General features: G+C 45.2%; 1 long non-coding RNA gene across 1 annotated transcript; it reads right to left on the bottom strand.

Moving 5' to 3' along the window:
- Positions 1 to 13,687: 13,687 nt before the first annotated feature.
- On the bottom strand, positions 13,688 to 14,766 carry LOC139063623 (uncharacterized). Its single transcript, XR_011516996.1, has 3 exons — positions 14,658 to 14,766; positions 14,368 to 14,534; positions 13,688 to 13,921 (listed from the first exon to the last, which is right to left on the bottom strand). It is a non-coding gene; the product is annotated as an uncharacterized lncRNA (long non-coding RNA).
- Between the last annotated feature and the right edge of the window lie 2,197 nt (positions 14,767 to 16,963).

Here is a 16,963-nt window from a genome sequence, read left to right as displayed (position 1 = left end):
TGGGTTTCAGTCATGAACTACATCATGTGTCCATCCATCCATTTTTAACCATTTATCCAAGATCAGGATGAGAAGATAACGAATCCAGGAGGGAAGCTGACTAATGCCTATTCATTGGGCCGCTCTCTGACTCCATCTGGGGGTGTCAACGGCATTCCCAGGCCAGAGACATTTTGAAACCCCGGCAGCAAGACCTCTACAGGAAAGAAACCGGGGGGCATCATAGTTAGCACCCCAAATCACCTCAACTGACTTATTTTCATGATGAGGAGCAGAGGCTCTACTGCAGGCTCCTCCAATTGACATAATATAATAACCCCCCCCCCCACACACACACACACACACACACACACACATGTCTCTAAGGCTGAGCCCAGCCACCCTGTGGAGGAGGCTCGTTGCAGCCATTTGTATTTTGTTGTATTGATTCACAGCTAGCAACAATGAAAGTTAGATGAAGATCGTAAAGCTTAATTGTTGCCCTTTTGGCTTCGCTCCTTCAACAGAGCAATGCTGTCATCATCATCATCATCATCATCATCATCATCATCATCACCATCACCATCATCATCACCATCATCCTCACCACCATCATCACCATCACACTCATCATCATCATCATCATCATCATCATCATCATCATCATCACACTCACCATCATCATCATCATCATCATCATCATCATCATCATCACACTCACCATCATCATCATCATCATCATCATCACTATCATCCTCACCACCATCATCACCATCACACTCATCATCATCATCATCATCATCATCATCATCACCATCAGCACCACTATCATCACATCACACTCATCATCATCATCATCATCATCATCATCAGCACCACTATCATCACCATCACACTCATCATCATCATCACACTCATCATCATCATCATCATCATCATCATCATCATCACTATCATCCTCACCACCATCATCACCATCACACTCATCATCATCATCATCATAATCATCATCAGCAGCAGCAGCAGCACCACTATCATCCTCACACCATCATCACCATCACACTCATCATCATCATCATCATCATCATCATCATCATCATCATCATCATCATCACTATCATCCTCACCACCATCATTCAATTCAATTCAATTCAAGTTTATTTATAAAGCGCCAAATCACGACAAGAGTCGTCTCAAGGCACTTCACATAATAAACATTCCAATTCACAGTTCATTAAGCCAATCAGAAATAATGTTTCCTATATAAGGAACCCAGAAAATTGCATCAAGTCACTGACTAGTGTCAGTGACTATACAGCAATCCTCATACTAAGCAAGCATGCAGCGACAGTGGAGAGGAAAACTCCCTTTTAACAGGAAGAAACCTCCAGAGAATCCTGGCTCAGTATAAGCAGCCATCCTCCACGACTCACTGGGGATCGAGAAGACAGAGCACACACACACACACACACACACACACACACACACACACACACACACACACACACACACACACACACACACACACACACACACACACACACACACACACACACACACACACACACACACACACACACACACACACACACACACACACAATAATGTGTCTACAGTTATATTGTGATGTCTTAGTAAATATTCAATTTGGTGAGATAAACTTTATTGTATTTATCCTAGTGGATCTCTAATTAAATGGGTAAACTAGTAGTAGCACATCCAACGTCAAGGAAAGCAAAATGTTATTATCAGGAGAGGGAGAATGTTTAAGTGGTTAGCAGCAGTGTGCTAGTCGATGGCCCCTCCATGAGGCCACCACAGCTCAGCAGAACATCATCGTAGCTTCTTCCGGGGAGAAAAACACTTAGAGAGAAAATAAAGTTAACAGCTGAAATAGCAGGAAATAATACAGTTAAAGAGCAGATTGTAGAAGAAAGCAGTCGAGTGTGGAAAGTGGTCAGTGTGTCCTCCAGCAGTCTAAGCCTATAGCAGCATAACTACAGAGATAACTCTGGATAACCTATCCTATTTAGATGTAGGCATGTTGGAGGCAGAGCAAGGGAGAGCCGTCTTTACCGACTGTACACTCCACCTCCCTCTACTCCCCCACTTGTCCAGATTTAGGCTAACGTCAGATTTTAACCATAGGCCCTATCAAATAAAAATGTTTTAAGCCTAGTCTTAAAAGTAGACAAGATGTCTGCCTCACGGACTAAAGATGGGAGCTGGTTCCACAGGAGAGAAGCCTGATAACTAAAAGATCTGCCTCCCATCCTAATTTTAGATATTCTGGGAACCACCAGTAGACCTGCAGTCTGAGAGCGAAGTGCTCGATTAGGAACGTATGGAACAATCAGATCACTGATGTATGATGGAGCTTGATTATTAAGAGCTTTATATGTGAGAAGAAGGATAGTAAAATCTGTTCTGAATTTAACAGGTAGCCAATGTAGGGAAGCTAAGACAGGAGAGATATGATCTCTCTTTTTAATTCTCATCAGATCTCTAGCTGCAGCATTTTGGACAAGCTGAAGACTTTTAACTACATTCTGTGGACTTCCTGAGAGTAATGAATTACAGTAATCCAGTCTTGATGTAATAAATGCATGAACTAGTTTTCCAGCATCACTCCTGGAAAGGATGCTTCTAATCTTAGCAATATTCCGAAGGTGGAAAAAGGAAATCCTATAAACATGTTTAACCTGGGAATTGAAAGACATGTCCTGATCAAAGATAACACCAAGGTTCCTTACTTTGTTCACAGAGATTAATGTAATGCCATTCAGGTCAGGTGATTGGCTAAGCAATTTCCTTTTCTGGATTTCTGCTCCAAAGATGAGAACTTCCGTCTTGTCTTAATTTAAAAGCAAAAAGTTTAGAGTCATCCAATGTTTTATGTCCTCAAGACAAGCCTGTAATCTACCCAACCGATTAGGTTCATCAGGGTTAATGGATAAATATAACTGAGTATCGTCAGCATAACAGTGGAAGTTTATCCCATGCTGTCTAATGATTTTACCAATTGGGAGCATATATATAGTAAAAAGAATTGGTCCAAGCACTGAACCCTGTGGTACTCCACAAGTAACCCTGGAGTATGAAGAAGATTTGTCATGTACATTTACAAAATGAAATCTATCAGACAGGTAGGATTTAAACCAGCCTAGCGCTGTTCCTTTGATCCCTACAACATGATCAAGCCTTTCTAAAAGAACATTGTGATCAACTGTGTCAAAGGCAGCACTGAGATCTAACAAGACTAGAACAGACACAAGATTCTTATCTGAGGCCATGAGAATATCATTTGTAACTCTCACTAATGCAGTTTCAGTGCTGTGATACTCTCTAAAACCAGGCTGAAATTCCTCAAACAGAGCATTGGTGTTTAAATGCTCACATACTTGGATGGCCACTATTTTCTCCAGGACTTTGGATAAAAATGGAAGGTTAGATATTGGTCTATAATTCATTGGGTCATCTGGATCCAGAGAAGGCTTCTTAAGTGAAGGTTTGATTACAGCAACCTTAAAATCCTGTGGTACATACCCATTTACTAAGGATAGATTGATTATATCTAGAATGGGGGCAGTAACCAAAGGAAATGCATCTTTAAATAATTTGGTTGGGATTGGATCCAAAATGCAAGTTGAAGGTTTAGATGAAGCTAATATTTTTGATAACTCTGAAAGCTCAACTGGATCAAAACGGTTCAAGCACAGATGAGGTTCTAATGTCATCTCTGATGCTGCCTCACTTACGGCGGAAGAAGAAATCGCATTAGGGAGAATGTTAAAGATTTTGTTTCTAATAGAATTAATTTTACTTGTAAAAAATTCCATGAAGTCATTGCTGCTGAGGGCTAAGGGAATAGATGGTTCAGAGCTACGATTCTGTGTAAGTTTAGCAACTGTACTGAAAAGAAATTAAGGATTATGCTTATTCTCCTCAATTAATGCTGAAAAATAAGCAGTTCTAGTTTGTTGAAGCTTATTTTTATAAAGCACAAGACTATTTTTCCAGGATAGGTAGGCCTCCTCATGGTGCGTAGAGCGCCATGTTCTCTCCAATTTCCTAGAGTTTTGTTTTAAGGCTCGTAAATGAGAATTAAACCAGGGAGCCAACTTCCTGTCCCTAATTACCTTCTTTTTTAAAGGGGCAACATCATCTAATGCCACACGTAAAGAGGAATTCACATGATGAACTAAGGCATCAATTTGTGAGGGGCTAGAACTGAAAATATTGCCCTCTGCTACATGCCTCTGAGATGCTGAGGACAGTAAAGATGGAACAGTTGATTTAAAAGACGCAACTGTGTTGTCAGATAGAGACTGACTATAGTGAAATTTACTTTCATGTCTCGAGAACTCAGTTATAAAAAACTCAAAGGTTATCAGAAAGTTATCCGAGAGGACTGGATTATGTGGAAAGATCGTTATTTCCTCACACTCTATGCCATAAGTCAGCACAAGGTCTAGTGTATGATGGGAGGAGTGGGTGGAGCTATGTATTCTTTGAGTAAAACCAATTGAGTCTAAGATATTACTAAAGGCTACATTGAGGCTATCATTTTTAATGTCCATATGAATATTAAAATCCCCCACTACAATGACCTTATCAGTATTTAGCACCAAATCAGATGAAAAATCAGAGATCTGATCCAAAAACTCAGAGTAAGGGCCTGGTGGACGATATAAAACTACAAACAAGAGTGGTTTTACAGTTTTGCAATCTGGATTAGGAAAACTAAGAATAAGATGTTCGAACGAACTGTAGCTATTAATTGGTAAGGGACTGATTAATAAGTCCGAATGAAAAATGGTTGCTACTCCTCCTCCTCGCCCTGTACTTCGAGCAATATGATGATTTAAATAATTTGAAGGAGTCGACTCGTTTAAGCTAACATACTCCTCTTGCTGCAGCCAGGATTCTGTGAGAGAGAGCAAAGAGATCTGATTACCACAAATCAAGTCATTAACTAACAAAGTCTTAGAAAAAATGGATCTAATGTTCAACAACCCACATTTAATTTTTCTAGTTTTCTGCTCAGTTGAATTTATTCTAATATTTATGAGATTTCCATGATTTGCTTTATTAAGACTGATATTTAATCTGTGTGGTTTTGGCCGTGGGCAGGACACTGTCTCTATGGGGTAGTGGGTGGGTAACAGTACAGAAGCTGCAGAGGGGTGTGTTAAACTACGACTCTGCTTCCTGGTCTGGACCCTGGGTTGTCATGGAGGACTAATAAAACTGGCCATGTTCCTAGAAAGAAGAGCTGCTCCATCCAAAGAGGGATGGATGCCGTCTCTCCGCATCAGACCAGGTTTTCCTCAAAAAGTTTTCCAATTATCAATGTAGCCCACGTTGTTTTCAGGACACCACCTAGACAGCCAGCGGTTGAAGGACAGCATGCGGCTAAACATGTCATCACTGGTCCGATCGGGCAGGGGGCCAGAGAAAATTACGGAGTCCAACATTGTTTTGGCAAACTTGCACACCGAAGCAACATTAATTTTAGTGACCTCCGATTGGCGTAACCGGGTGTCGTTACCGCCAACGTGAATAACAATCTTACTGTATTTACGCTTATCCTTAGCCAGCAGTTTCAGATAAGATTTAATGTTGCCCGCTCTGGCCCCAGGTAAACATTTAACTATGGTTGCTGGAGTCTCTAATGCCACGTTTCTGACTATGGAGCTGATCAGAGTCAGCTTGTCAGTGGGTGCGTCACTGAGCGGGGAAAATCTATTAGAAACGTGGACGGGTTGGTGGTGACCCACAGGCTGGGTTCAATGCTTCCTGCGTACCGTCACCCAGCCGGCCTGAGGTCCCGGCTGCTCGGGTTCTGCTGGAGGATCGCTACCGGGTGTTTCTGAGCTAGTTAGCCCCACGCTAGTTAAGTAGCTACGGCTGTTTACAGGTTTTTCAACAGCGCGGAGCCGGGACTCCAAATCCGACACCCTCGCCTCCAAAGCTACAAAAATGCTACATTTATTACATGTACCTCTATCACTAAAGGAGGCAGAGGAGTAACTAAACATCTGACACAGAGAGCAAGAGATAGGAGACGGAGAAGCAGAGACAGAAGTAGCCATAGCCGTGCTGAGGCTAAGCTAACTGGACGAGCAAACTGTTCAACACCAAATAAACTGCGTGCGAACTCAAATGGTTCCCTAAAAGCTAGGTGGAAAAACAGATAATGTGTGTTTTTAGCGTGCTTTTGTGCTACAATAACTCAGAGATAGCCTGCTACAGAGAAATTAAATCGGTTTTAGCGAGCCCAAACACCAAACAGCTTCACGGAGTGCAACACTGAAAACAGGAAACAGGAAACGCCTTACCGCCAGGTGCAGCCAATCAGAATCAGCTCCACAGTGACATCACCATCACACTCATCGTCATCATCATCATCATCATCATCATCATCATCATCATCATCATCATCACTATCATCCTCACCACCATCATCACCATCACACTCATCATCATCATCATCATCATCATCATCATCATCATCATCATCACTATCATCCTCACCACCATCATCACCATCACACTCATCATCATCATCATCATCATCATCATCGTCATCATCACTATCATCCTCACCACCATCATCACCATCACACTCATCATCATCATCAGCAGCAGCAGCAGCAGCAGCAGCACCACTATCATCACCGTCACACTCATCATCATCGTCATCACCATCATCATCACTATCACACTCATCATCATCACCATCATCATCATCATCATCATCATCATCATCACCATCATCATCATCATCATCATCATCATCACCATCATCATCATCATCATCATCACCATCATCATCATCACTATCATCACAATCACACTCATCATCATCATCATCATCATCATCATCATCATCATCAGCACCACTATCATCACCATCACACTCATCATCATCATCACCATCATCATCATCATCATCATCATCATCATCATCATCATCATCATCATCATCATCATCACCATCATCACCATCATCATCATCATCATCATCATCATCACCATCATCATCATTATCACCATCATCACCATCACACTAATCATCATCATCATCATCATCATCCCCATCATCACCATCACACTCATCATCATCATCAGCAGCAGCACCACTATCACCATCATCACCATCATCATCATCATCATCACCATCATCATCATCATCATCATCATCACCATCATCACATCACACTCATCATCATCATCAGCAGCAGCACCACTATCATCACCATCACACTCATCATCATCGTCATCACCATCATCATCACCATCACACTCATCATCATCATCACCATCATCATCATAATCACCATCATCATCATCATCATCATCATCATCACCATCATCACCATCATCATCATCATCATCACCATCATCATCATCATCATCATCACCATCACACTCATCATCATCATCATCATCATCATCATCACCATCATCATCATCATCATCATCATCACCATCATCATCATCATCATCACCATCATCATCATCATCACCATCATCACAATCAAACTCATCATCATCATCATCATCATCATCATCATCATCATCATGGTAAAAATGGTAAATGGCCTGTATTTGATATAGCGCCTTCTAGAGTCCTAGAACCCCCCAAGGCCCTTTACAACACAACCAGTCATTCACCCATTCACACACACATTCACACACTGGTGGGGATGAGCTACAATGTAGCCACAGCTGCCCTGGGGCGCACTGACAGAGGCGAGGCTGCCGAGCACTGGCGCCACCAGTCCCTCCGACCACCACCAGCAGGCAACGTGGGTTAAGTGTCTTGCCCAAGGACACAACCACAGCGACAGACTGAGCGGGACTCGAACCAGCAACCTTCCGATTAAGTGCTCGGGGTGAGCACTTAACTCCTGTGCCACCGTCGCCCAATCATCATCATCATCATCATCATCATCACCATCACACTTATCATCATCATCACCATCATCATCACCATCATCACCATCACACTCATCATCATCATCATCATCATCATCATCATCATCAGCACCACTATCATCGCCATCACACTCATCATCATCGTCATCACCATCATCATCACCATCACACTCATCATCATCATCACCATCATCATCATCATCATCATCATCATCATCATCATCACCATCACCATCATCATCATCATCATCACCATCATCATCATCATCATCATCATCATCATCACCATCATCATCATCATCATCATCATCATCATCATCATCATCATCATCACCATCATCATCATCACCATCATCACCATCACACTCATCATCATCATCATCATCATCATCATCATCATCATCATTATCATCATCATCATCATCATCATTATCATCATCATCATCATCAGCAGCAGCAGCAGCAGCAGCAGCACTATCATCACCATCACACTCATCATCATCATCATCATCACCATCATCATCACCATCATCATCATCATCATCATCATCATCATCATCACCATCATCATCATCATCACCATCATCATCATCACCATCATCATCATCATCACCATCATCATCATCATCATCACCATCATCATCATCATCACCATCTGCAGCAGCATCATCTTTTTCATCTTTACTTAGAACCTTTGGTCGAAACATTTCTCTTTTCAGATTTTAACATCCAGGACTGTGCAAATCCTAAGAGGGAGCTTAAGTCACGCCCACCTTGTTCTGGAAGGATGATGTTTTTTGACAGGCCGCACAAGTTACTTTGGCTGTTGTGTAAAAAAGATGTAGAGGACCCCAACTGCTCATTTAAACAAATTGAAATCATCAAATCAAAGAGAATAATAATAAGAAAAATGGCTGTGAGTTTGGCCACCTTCAGATCCTTCCTCGAGGATGAAAGAAGAGCATCAAACGTGTAGCAAACCACTCAAAACTGGCCAGGTGGTAAGTTGTATTAACGCTGATGGAGAAGAGATTCTGACGTCTGATTTGTAGCCATTTTAATTACAAAACTTCAAAAGCAAATAGATCTCAATAAACATACACTAAACCTACACAAATATTTATCATTTAAATTTAACCCTCTGGAGGCAGGCGTTGCAGATTAGCAACGTTAAAACCTACCTACCTGGTTACTCCACATACGTATTTCATGAGCATTTTTTTACTCAGAAGAAGTACCCTTGAAGGACTTAGTTGTTCGTCCTTTTATCCAAACTTATTTTGAGCCTGAGAGGGTTAATATGCAACATATGTGTGACTCAGGGCATGAGGCAAATCGGAATAACTTTTTTAACCCCGTTCACTTCCGTTCATTCATGGTTTTTTTGGTCAGGGGAACCCGAGCCAACTGGGGTGGGGGTAGGGTGGGGGGGTGCTTAGGCTCCCTAAGTGGGAATGACTGCAGTGATGAGTGTGCAGATTTTGCAGTGGGGTTACGTGGAATAACATCTCACCTGTAGATAACTCTTTAATTCTTATTTGTTGTTTAGGATAAAAAGACGATCATACTCTTTGAAATGTTGGTATGTTGACACTCAAATCTGGACCATTGTTCCAAGATCCAAACTAAGCATGTTTGTAAAGCTGTTTGCACTAACCCTAACCTGTAGAGCCATCTCAGCAGCCCTATTATTAACAGTTTCAGTACCTTCCAGAATGTCATGTCACAGATTTGCCACTTTGAGAAAAACAAGCTGAAATCAAGTACATCACCTTGTAGAGTCCTACAACCCCCTATGGGACTTTACGATGTGAAAGTCTTTCATCCATTCACACACTGACAATGATGAGCTAGGATGTAGCCACAGCTACCGTGCAGCGCTGACAGGAGCATCGCTGCTCTACACAGATTCCCTCCACCCACCACCAGCAGGTAAGGAGGGAGACGTGTCTTGCCTGAGGACACAGTCCCTAAGATAGGCTGAGCTGGGTGACACACACACACGCGCACACGCACGCACACACACACACACACACACACACACACACACACACACACACACACACACACACACACACACACACACACACGCGCGAACATGTTGCAGTAAGGTAAGAACTACCTGATTTGCAGATCAAACTGAACCTTTGCCCCACATTGTGTGACTGAGTACAGATCTACATTAGTTTCTCACTGCAGAAAGAGAAAAACTAACTGATGAATATCTCCTACTTTGTATACTGCTGCCCTCCAAAGCATGGCATGGAAATATAGTCAAAACTCATTTTATGTTCAGAATGAGAGGAAAGAGGGAAGAAAACCAAGTTTAGCAAAGATAACGTCCGAATTTTTTATTACTTTTGCAGTTGAACAACGAACTTTAAAAAGCATCTGAAGAAACGTATAATGAAGCTGTTAGAAAGCCTAACTCATCTTCAAGACTCTTATAATAAAAATAATAACAATAATAATAACAATAATAATAATAATATTAATAATAATAAGTCCTGCAAAGTTCAACCCCCACCTCCACGTGGTGCAGGATGGGCAACGTAGGCATGACAAGCCAGTCATGTCTCGGCTAATGGGGCTCTGACAACATTTCACTATGATGAGTCAAACAATCAGAAAACCATACCACATCGCTTGTTGTGCGGGTCAACAAGGAGCGCGTCATTCAGCAGGGGACCAGGCTGATGGCGAAAAGTGTGCTACTGGAACAAACTCCACCCACCCCCAGTCATCTGTGGACCAGCTATCCGAAGTGATCCTTCAACCAGCTGCCCATGATGTAAAACTTATCACAAATGAAAATGAAAGTAAAAGATAGAAATGGACAAGGGAGGAGTATAAACAAGTTATGGAAGCGTACATCACAGCTCAACTAAAACCATCAGGAGAGAGCAACACTAAACAAACCTTTACTCTATGGAGAAATGCAAACCCCACATCAAGACCCAACATGGACCCCAACAAACTGTCCAATGTAAGAAGGGACATCATCAAATAGAAAAGACTTACAGATGCAGAGGTGGAAGCTATTAGGAGAAAGGTCAGACAAACTGTAGAAAAAAATGAAAACACAGTGGAAGAGGGGAGACATGAAGAACAGGAAGATAAAATCAGGAATGAAGAAGACCAACCCCAACAGCAAGAAGTAGATGGAGTGACTGAAGAGGGTACCAACAGAACATATGAAGAACACACAGACTTTGAAAAAGTCAGAGACAGCATACTCCAGAAATGGATGGAAGTAAAACTCCAAGGGCTGGAGAATCGAGACAAGCTGCCTAAGATATATAGTGTCAGACTGGTCGGCTGGATTCGGGAGTTGAGCTTGTAGGGAGCGTGGTTTCACAGCCGCGGAAGTGAGAGCGTCGGTGAAACGCCGGCTCACGATTTAATCTAGGAAACCCCCGAGCGTTCGAGCATCAACGGAGTGACACGGAAATGCCGGGCTTTCCAGAAGTAAGTAAGATAACTTACTATGAGCTGATAGTTCGTGGGATGGATCGGTAGGTTGGAAACTCTGATCATGAATCTGAAGAAACGATGACTGAGTGGTGAGCTGGGAAGGCGACTTCCATTTATAGCCGTGGTTTGTGACGTAGGTGCGACGTGGAGGGAATCCCCGCGAGAGGCATGCTGGGAGTTGTGGTCCATAGTGGAGGCCGGCTAGCTGGGAGAGGCTGGCCTGGGAACTTGGGTTCTGACAGGACCCCCCCATCCAGGGACGGCTCCTGAAGTCCCAGGGCGGCCCCGGCGGTCCCAGAAGTCCAAGATAAGGGCAGGGTCCAGGATGGAGCCGGCCGGTTCCTAGGAGCGTTCCTCGGGACCGTAGTCCGCCCAGTCCACGAGGTATTGCCACCCCGACCTCTTCGACGGGAGTCCAGGATGCGTCGGACGGTGTAGATTGGCTCACCATCGAGGAAGCGGGCAGGCGGAGGCGCCGGAGCCGGAAGCAGGGAGGACTCCACATAGGGCTTGAGTCGGGAGATGTGGAAGGTAGGATCAATGCGGAGAGTAGCCGGCAACCGCAGCCGGTACGAGACTGGGTTGATGACCTTCTGTACTTTGTAAGGCCCGAGGAACCGGGGAGCGAGCTTTTTGGATCCAGCATGGAAGCGGAGGTCCGCGGTGGACACCCAGACCTTATCTCCAGGGACATAGGAGGGACCAGGATGGTGTGTGTGGAGATGTTGGCGAGCATAACGGGCATTAGCTCGAGTGATGGAAGCCCGTGCTTTGATCCAGGCATTCTTGCAGCGTCTCACTAGTGATTGTGCGGCCGGTATAGCAACTTCGGGCTCCTGGTGGGCGAAGACCGGGGGCTGGTAGCCATAGCAGACCTCGAAAGGGGACATATGAGTGGTTGAAGAGGTGTGGAGATTGTGGGACAGCGTTGCCCAGAGGAGGTACTTAGGCCATTGCAAGGGTTGGGCCGAAACAAAGCACCGGAGGTACCGACCCAGCTGTTGGTTAGCCCACTCAGTCTGACCATTGGTCTGCGGGTGATAGCCTGAGGATAGGCTGACCGATGCTCCCATGAGGTGGCAAAAGGCTTTCCAGAAACGGGCCGTAAACTGGGGACCCCGGTCGGAGACCGCATCAACAGGGAAGCCGTGGAGGCGCACCATGTTCTCCAGAAATAGTTCCGCCGTGCGTCGGGCTGAAGGGAGACCCGGGAGGGCGATGAAGTGGACAGCCTTTGAAAACCGGTCAGTGACTGTGAGGACTGTGTTGAGGTTGTTGACCGGGGGGAGTCCTGTGATGAAATCCAGGCCCACATGAGACCAAGGACGGCTGGGCACCGGAAGAGGTCTGAGGACACCAACAGGGGCCTGGCTGGGTGTCTTGGAGCGGGCGCAGATGTCATAGGTGCTTGTGTATTCCTTTACATCCCTCACCATGCATGACCACCAGAGCGCTCGTTGGAGGAACTTCAGGGTTCGAGAGAAACCCGCGTGGCCCGACAGGCGTGACGAGTGGGACTAGGGAGAGTGCCTCGCTGCGACAGGACCTAGGGACATAGAGAAGACCCGCGGGGGTCTCTGGTGGTGCGGGGTCATGCCGGAGAGCGTTCTGGATAGCCACCTTCAACGGCCACTTCAGATGGGCCAGGAAACGGTGCTCTGGGAGAATCGGTGCCGGCACGGATGTTGGCGTGGAGTGGGTGAACTGGCGAGAGAGGGCATCAGCCTTCTGGTTCTTTGTTCCAGGGCGGTAGGCGAGATGGAACTCATAGGGCTCGAAGATGAGGGCCCAGCAGCAGTGGCGGCTGGTGAAAAATATTTTTGGTGGGGCTGTGCTATTTTTTTTTAAACAAACTTGTGCTTTCTGAGCTTTGTGCACAACTTCACTATTTCCTGAATTAAGCACAGCTCTTTTATTTCCTGTCTTACATAATTGGACAAACTGATTAATCCAGGTGTGTCTGACTATTGGCACGCTGCCTTGCAGACCAAGGTTGAAAAATACTGCATTAAATTGCACATAAAATAACACTACCATAAATGGTAAATAGGCAATGCAAGAGGCAAGTAACAAAAACATTTTGTTTAATTTCAACATTTGAGTGAACACCAAAAATTATGAGCAGGTCACTGTTACAGGAATGGTAGTAAACACCACTTAGACAAAATGCCTGAAATTTACACTGTTAAATATTTCTGGAATGTTGTGCCAAGGTCTTTATACAAAGATCAAGTGGATGCATTTGTGTGTGTGTGATACCTCATTTGTACAGAAATTTTGCCCTTCTGTCCTTCTGAGTGGCAAAGCTCTCGATGAGCTTTTTATTGAAGTCAGGAATGTTTGTGACAAGCTTTTTTTTCCATGGAGAGCATGGCAAGAGCATTCAGCCCATCCTGTGTCATGGTGTTCCTCAAGGAAAGTCTTAATCCTCTTTAAAGTAGAAAAGCACCTTTCTGATTCGGCTGTGGTCATGGGTGTGGTGACAAGAATCTTCTTTTGCATGGCTCAGGATGGTGTGAAAAACCTGTCATATGATAAATAAAAAACAACAGATAAGTACATAGGAAACACTTTTATAGGAAATAATGTCATCAGTATCCTCTTACAAATGTCATATTTCCCAGTTTTTGGGACAATAAAACATTTCTTATTCTCAATCAGATGTTTTTACATGTGAGGTAAAAACATCTAATTGAGAATCAGAAATGTTTAATTGTCCCAAAAGCTGGGAAATTTGTTTGCTGCAGCAGAAGTGTAACAAGTAAAATGGAATCAGATTGATGTATGTACAAATTTACATGAAATACACATTTACGTGATTAAATATGTATAATAAGTATGTGTGTTGAAATTAGTTTTTACAGTTATTGCACATTAAACATGTTATTAAACAAATGTCCCGGTTTGTGGGACAACCAAGGATTTCTGATTCTGATTGTCTTGTTCACAGAAATGTAATGTACAGCTTACCTCTGCACCCAGCTGCTGTTGTTCCCTGCATGGCAACGTTAGCTCTGCTGCCTAGCATGGCTAGCTTCACCGTGTTGTTGTCCATGTGTGCCCGGGATGACTCGTGTTTCTTCACCTTCTCAGAAAAATGTTTCATGTCTGTAACTCCTGACTCATCCATGCCTTATCTGTCCCGGCCGTTTTGAATAACAAACACGGAAAGCAAAATAACGCATTAGCGTGATTGCATCCAGCTAGCCACTGCTTCCTGGTGTACCAATTTCGGGAGAAGCCTAGTGTGTACAGTTTACCTCTCTCCTTCTCCTGCTGGCTTATCTTTACGTCGGGCTGATCTGGTCCAAGCTCTTTGACATTAAGTTTTTCCACCATAGTTCTCCTCTCGAACGGATACTGGAGAAGGGACTGAACTGAATTCAGTGGCTGCTGAGATCCGGTATCCATGCTGGTTGTAGTCACCGGCGGCGTCCATGTTACATCTGCGTCACGACCAAAAACGACTCTACCGAGTTCTACCGAACACCAACGAAACCTTTGGCGGTAGCTCCATCGCCCATCATGCTTCTTAAACGTTCTGAAACAACGTCGACGCTGATTGGATCCATTCCCATTCCTACCCTTTGATATTCTTGTCAGCAATTGGGCAGCTGGTCTCGTCCTGTTTGGGCAATTGAAAAACAGCACACAGCCTCCACCGCTTGGCAGAGACCGGCAGAGACCAATATATATATATATATATATATATATATATATATGTGTGATTTATTTTTGTTACAAAACACACAATTAACTTAGAATATGTGATTATTGTTAATTTTATTTATTTATTTATTTTAAATAAAAATTAAAAACACGGAAAAACTGGGAGGGCAGCGCCCTATCACCCTCTACTGGCCAGCCGCCACTGCCCAGCGGGCCTGGCGAGGATTGAGCTGCTTGGCGGATCTAATGTGAGTCAGGTTCTGGTGGTCCGTCCAGACAGTGAAAGGCTGGGTGGTGCCTAGAAGCCACTGTCTCCATTCCTCCAGTGCCCATTTTATGGCCAGCAGTTCACGATCACCCACGCCGTACTTCTGCTGGGTGGAGTGAGCATTTCTTGGGTTTGCAGTATAGGTTATTGTCCAGGAGCCGGGTCAGAACGGCACGAACATGGTGGAGGTGTTCGGCCTCGGACTTGGAATAAATTAGGATATCATCCAAGTAGGCAAACACCCACCGGCCCAGCATATCGCGGAGGACATCATTAATGAGGCGCTGAAATACGGCGGGGCTATTGCACAACCCGAAGGGCATGACCATGTACTCCCAATGGCCGGTGGGTGTGATGAAGGTGGTTTTCCACTCATCCCCAGCTTTGATGCGGACCAGACTGTAGGCGCTTCGGAGATCTAGTTTAGTGAAGATCCGCGCCTGGGAGATGGAGTCCAGAGCCGTAGTGAGGAGTGGCAGGGGGTGACGATCCCTGACAATGACTTGTTTAGACCCCGGTAGTCTATACAGGGATGGAGGTCACCTTCCTTCTTCTTCACAAAGAAGAAGCCTGCAGCTCCCGGAGAAGAGGAGGGTCGAATGAAACCTTGTCGGAGGGCCTGGTTGATATAGTCCTCCATAGCTCTGGATTTGGAGGGAGAGAGAGAGAGAGAAAAGGCGTCCACGGGGTGGACTGGTTCCTGGCTGAAGCTTGATCTCCATGTCATATGGGCGGTGAGGCGGCAGTGTGGTGGCACGTAGCTTGTCAAAGACTGCGGCCAGGTCCCGATAGGGCAGTGGCACGTTGGACGGTAGAGGTCCGGGACCACCCGGACCAGCCGGGCGATCAGCCATGGGTATAGGTGGAGAGAGGTGGGCCTGGCACTGGGTCCCCCAGCCTAAAAGGCAGTTCTGGGACAAGGAAATCTGGGGATCGTGGAGATGGAGCCAGGGGAACCCCAGGATTAGAGGAGAAGAGGGAGCAGAGATGGTAAGGAAATGGAGGGTTTCCCGGTGGCCTTGGAGGATCATTTGGAGCAACTGGGTTTGGTCTCGGACAGGATAGGGCTGGAGGGGTCTGCCGTCCAACGAGGTTATCGGAACAACCCGTTCCAGGGGAGTCAGGGGGATCCATAGGCGTCCAGCCAGATCCACATCTATGAAGTTATCCGCGGCCCCCGAGTCCACCAGAGCATGTACACCTGATGTGAGGTCTCACAGAGGGTGACGGGAAGGAGGAGTCGGTGGGAAGAGACAGGGGCGGAGGGTGGCCCTGGCTGAGCTACCCCATGCTCAGTGGGTTCCTTCGTTTCCCGGCCGTAATGGACAGTCCAGGCGCCGGTGGTCGGGAGAGCCGCAATAGGCACAGAGACCCTCTCGCCACCATCACTGTCTCTCCCCCGGGGGAAGGTGACCTAGCTGCATAGGCTCCTCAGTTGAAGTGGGTCCGGGGGCTGGCGTTGGCGAACGAGGAGGTGATCCATGAGCTCTGAATGGGCGATTGGAGGACCTGGGTCGAACCAAAACCCGCTGGTTGATGCGCAGCACCAGATCAGCAACATCATCCAGGGTCTGGGGCAGTTCTTTTCCCGCCATCTCGTCGCGGATGTAGGGCGCCAACCCCTCTAAG

The sequence above is a fragment of the Nothobranchius furzeri genome, chromosome 2 (genome assembly GCF_043380555.1).
Source record: "Nothobranchius furzeri strain GRZ-AD chromosome 2, NfurGRZ-RIMD1, whole genome shotgun sequence".
NCBI lineage: Eukaryota > Metazoa > Chordata > Actinopteri > Cyprinodontiformes > Nothobranchiidae > Nothobranchius > Nothobranchius furzeri.
The sequence above is the reverse complement of the archived record's forward strand: the minus strand, read 5'-3'. Positions and strand labels throughout refer to the sequence as shown.